The sequence below is a fragment of the Sorex fumeus genome, unplaced genomic scaffold, assembly GCF_029834395.1.
Source record: "Sorex fumeus unplaced genomic scaffold, SorFum_2.1 ptg000047l, whole genome shotgun sequence".
NCBI lineage: Eukaryota > Metazoa > Chordata > Mammalia > Eulipotyphla > Soricidae > Sorex > Sorex fumeus.
This window is the reverse complement of record NW_026606104.1, coordinates 23924494-23929591: the sequence shown is the minus strand read 5'-3', so window position 1 is coordinate 23929591 and position 5098 is coordinate 23924494. Positions and strand designations below refer to the sequence as shown.

At 34.0% G+C, this 5098-nt stretch overlaps 1 non-coding gene across 1 annotated transcript; it reads left to right on the top strand.

Annotated features, from left to right (window-relative positions):
- The first annotated feature begins 1348 nt into the window (after nt 1-1348).
- LOC130032254 (small nucleolar RNA U13) lies at nt 1349-1452 on the top strand. Its single transcript, XR_008793798.1, has one exon. It is a non-coding gene; the product is annotated as a small nucleolar RNA U13 (small nucleolar RNA).
- Nucleotides 1453-5098: the final 3646 nt, after the last annotated feature.

Sequence of the window (5098 nt, the reverse complement as noted above, 5' to 3'; positions counted from 1 at the left end):
TGTAAGTCTAGAAAAAATCGCAACATTTTATACATAAAAACAGAATTTTTCTCATGGTTTAAAAGTGGTTGGTATTTTCCATGGCCATAACAACTGTAAAAAATTGAAGGAAAAGTGTGATTCTTGATTCATTGCAATTTTTATTAATAGTTCAGAAATTGATACTCCCCACAAAGGCTTTTGAACACTAACTAATAAATCTTATCTAAATCAGATGTGGTAGAAATTTATTTTCCACAAATTTCATGTATAGATGTACCAATTAACCATGCATAACTATCTCTTTAATATTTTGTTATAGTATACCTGTATACTATGGTAAATCATTCTGTGTACTTTCCTTTTATGTTATTGTTATGGCACTATATTATCTTATTAAAAATTACCTGTATAGGTAGATTACAGCTCTGTAAATTCCATTTTATGACAGTATGGGAAACATTAAAAATATCTACTATCGGTTCTGAGTGATAGTACAGCAATAAAGGTATTAAAATTTTAGGAGACTGTACTCTGTGTATTAAGTATAAAGATGCCTGCTCAAAATTACAGGAGAAAATAGAATTTTCATATGACTTTTTTTTTAAATTAATTTTTGTCCTCTTGGCTGGACAAAACAGTGTTTTTTTTATTTGTGAGAACAACCTTGGCAGAAAACAAAGAGAAAAACTGTTCAGGATTCGGTTTATTTTTTCTCTCTTAGGAAAAATATCCCTTGGAAGGTAAATAACTGTATTAAACATTCACATTACAACTCAAAAGACTTCTGTTACTGTTATAAAAAGGCTGGAATTAGGAGAGTTTGGGGTAAAACATCTAAATCAGTCTTCTTTCCTGATAAAGTTTCTTCTAAAACCCCAGGTCTCTATCTTTTTGAAGGAGGGAAGTACCTTATGAGCTACCATTAACAACATAACTTTGATATACATGTAGAAAAAAATTATTAAGATGGTAAGAAATCAGCACTTTAGTTTTGATTCATTTCTTCCAACCAGGGAGTTGCTCTAACTTTAGAATGACTGTTTTACACAATTTGAGTTATGCAACTTCTAAAAAGAGTGAATTCTTTGTTCTGATGCTTGAGGCCACTCCATGTTGTGACATCTATTATGGTCATTTGGAATAAAGTTTACTCTCCCTCCTTTGGTCCTTCTTTCTTAAATATACTCCTGATCTCATAACTAGGCTTCCACTTTGTATCAGCGGGTATATTCTATTCATGGGATTTGTTTGTTAGTCTCAGTCTTTGATCTGGATGGTTTATCAATGTGGATGAAGAAAAGTATCTTTAAATTTTCTATTCCGTAGTGTAAGCTGTTTAGTGTAATGTTTATGGGCTCACTTTTGTATTCTTTTCCAGTTCATAAGCATAATAATTGGGTGTTCGCACATTTGTGTGACACATGCCTCTCTTAAATCTTGTTACGCATTTGGTACATTACCTGTGTGATGTGAAAGAAAATAAAAAAAAAAGAAGAGCTCATTTTTGGAATAAGACAGCCAAGATTTTAGTTCAGGCTCTATTTTAGGAGCCTCAATTTCCTGATCCGTGAAATAGGAGTTATTATAATGCCAAATTATCAGGATTATTGTGATGAAGTATGTGAATACATCTAAATGCACAGCAAGGAGGAAAACAAAAAACCTTTCTATCACATGCACTTTCAAGTATTTCATTTGCCTCCATGTCCTATGTGATGCCTTATTAAAGATTAATTATACTTAATTGACTTCTCTATTCTTTTGTATGATGGCATTGAGAGAACTGCATAAATATGGAATAGGAGTCATTATATATGGACTTTAAAGACTGGGCTTGTTTGCATCATAAGAGGACTTCTTATTTTTCTTAAGGCAAGGTCTTAAATTACTAATTTGAGAATATTCTTATTTTGTCTCATAAGCGTTTCAAATTTCAAATTTCCTCCTAAGAGATAAGCTTTATTCCATAAAATTTGATATGATGTGTTTTCATTTATATTCTATCTATTCTATTCAATTTTTAAACTGAGAGATATCTGGAAATGAGAATACTAATGCTTTTGTGAGGACTTTATTGTGGGGGTTTGAGTTTGTTATAAGACCCTCACCCCATTCTCCTTTAATCTCTGTCAAGGAGAAAGGTAGAAAGACCTAGTCTGTGCTTTGTGCTTTTTGTATTTTTCTATTTAACTAGTTGCTTCTTTTCAATCTCGCTTGCTAATTCTTTTTCCTCTCTCTGATTTCTTTATGTGGGTAAGTTTCTTGGTCCTCAGTTCTGTTCTGTTTATAATTACCCTTGGAGAGCTAATTCAACTGTGTGACATCTACATGCCAATGATTCTCACAGTTGTAACCTCAATCAGACCTTTCACCCAATTTATGTCTGAAAGTGAATTGCTGGTCTTTCTTCAAAAATCTGCTCTACCTGCTTTCTTCTCAGTTGATGTCTTTTTCATTCTTTTTGTTAATCAGGCTAAAAACTTTGAAGGCTACCACAGAATTTGCTCTGCATCCAATTCAAGAGCAAATATGTCAGGTTTGGGACTGTTAAGCATTCACAACTATACGTGCAGATTAAAAAGTATCCCACTTAAATTGCAATATATTTTTGTTCTATTGGTTCTATTTTTTTTGGAGAACTCTAACAAAATTTTAGTGTTCATTCTTTCTGTTTCAAGTAGTTTCGTTACATACATGCACTGATCATTACTCTTTTCAAGGAGATATCCTGAGTTATCTATTTGGGTAGTTTTATTTCTCTGTACTGTATTCCTTGCAGACTTGGTCTGCCTGTGGTCCCAAATCTTTCTCAATTAGTTAAGGAAACTGCCAGGTTCCACCAGATTTCCCATTCCAGAATAAACGTGGAAACTCATTTGAGACAGGTAGTGAGATTTGTCTGTCTTTCAGGATTCAATGTTCCTCATTGCTTGCTGTCAGAGTCTTCAAGACCATTGGTTAATATATGTCTGAATTTTTAATTTTTTTAGTATGAAGGGTAGATTTTATCTCTAGTAATCCATCTTGACCAGAAAATAAAGTTCTTAGGTATGTTCTATATATGCTGTTCTCTTATTGGTCTGGCTTCTCTTCTGTGCTAGGTTTGTATTAACCCACCACTTTTGATAATTCATTGTTTCAGTTTCTTTGAAGCTTTCTCATTAGTCTATTACATTTCTGTATGCTTCTACAGTAAAGTAGAAATTGTGCTACATGCCCTTCTCTGATTGAGCTACCTGGGAACTGTGGAACAGGCTCTGTGATACAAAAACAAGCTTGAATGAGCTGCCAGCCTCAACTAGATGCTGCAGTTTCTTAGAATAGCTATTAGACAAGGCAGGCCTTATAAAGAACAAAACCTACATTTGTTTTACAGAAACGGGTAGGAGAACAATTCAACTTACCTTTGTCATGTCTCAGTTCCTCTGCCACACTCGAGGCTAAGTCCTTTGAGAGCAGAGGCAATGCTGAATTACCAGTGCATTCTCCTCTGATAGAACAATTGGCATTACTATCTCCTTTCATATTTATGAAAGGAAGAAATATTATATAGTCTGTATCCAAGAGGACATTTCACTGTTTTTCCTGCCATGAACAAAGCTCCACAAAAACCTCTGGTTATCCTCAGCTTTCCTCAGCTTTCTTGTAAGAATCAAACAATCTAGTTTCTCATGACTGTTTACACAGTAAATTTCACCTTAGGATATGGTTATTTTTGGACTGTTCTACTACTACCTGAAAGAGAATTAACACATTTAGAAGGAGACTTTTGGGAGACCTTTAATCCTGATGCATGCACCAAAGTGTGCTGATTTCTATCTTTGCAGGACTTGGTAAATTGTTGTGGTGCTGTTGTTAGAGTGAGAATATTTGTATGATTTGTAGTTTCTATGCAATATTTTAAGGCCTATAGATTTCCATCTCCACTTAAAGGTTGAAATGACCATGGGATAAATGTTAACTTAAATTCATTCTTAGAAAATGTAATTCTCAATTCTAATTCCCTCAGGCATAGCCTAAGAGTTAAAATGACATTCATGCAGATTAGAACTATAGACATTGATGAATGTTATCTATGGAAATGCTTCCTTACTTCAATACCTTATTTGTAAAACATTTAGTTCAGGATCTGGTCAAGAATGAGTGTTCAATAAATATTAGCCATGCTACTATTGTTAATAAATTCTTTTCTTTTGCATCTTCTCTGTATCTGTATCATAAATCTTTGTTATCACTTCTTTTTGTTTTGTTTTTGTTTTGGGGTCATACCCATCTCTGCTTAAAGCTTTCTCCTGGCTCTCAGATCACTCCTGGAATTACTTGGGGGCCATATTCAGGGCAAGGGATCAAATCTAACCCCTTGGTGCCACTGAATATTGCCAAAAAAGATTGTTAAAGAATAGGTGATATATGCTTTTGCTGAATGCAGTAAGTTCCCATTTGAACTTAATGGTATTACTATTGGTATAGTTAATATTGTAAGTTTTTCATCTAAAACATTCCTATTCTATTTCTATATCCTCATACCCTGCTCCCTAAGGGATTTTTTTTTAAAAAGTGGTCTAATTATTTCATTTATTTATGTAAAGCATTTTCTCATCACACCTACCATTATAGTTCCAGTACTACACCAATTCTAAAAGACTCCCTTTACTTGTCCCACTTTCCTTTTAAAGAATCACTTTGGTTTTCACCAAATTTAGGAGTTAGGATTATTTTCCCCCAGTTTGTTTGTTTTAGTTATTTATATTACACATATGTGAGAAGTCATATGGCAATTTTTTTACTTATTTTCTTTAGCACAATCACCTCAAGTTCAGTCCCTTTTATTCCAAGTAGCACAACTGCATCTTAAAATATAGTTTGGCATAGTTGGGGCCAAAGAGATAGAACAGGGTTAAAGCACTTGCTTTGCAAGTAGCCAACCCTGCTTCAATTCCTGACACCACAAATAGCACCACAAATGCTGGGATCCATTCCCTCAACACAGAGCCTGAAGCAGCCTCCCAGCACCACCAGGTATGCACCAACATCTCACCTCACTCCAAAAAACAAAACAAAACAAAATTAAAAAAAATTAAAAAACCAACTAGATTAACAGAAATCGGGCAGAGTA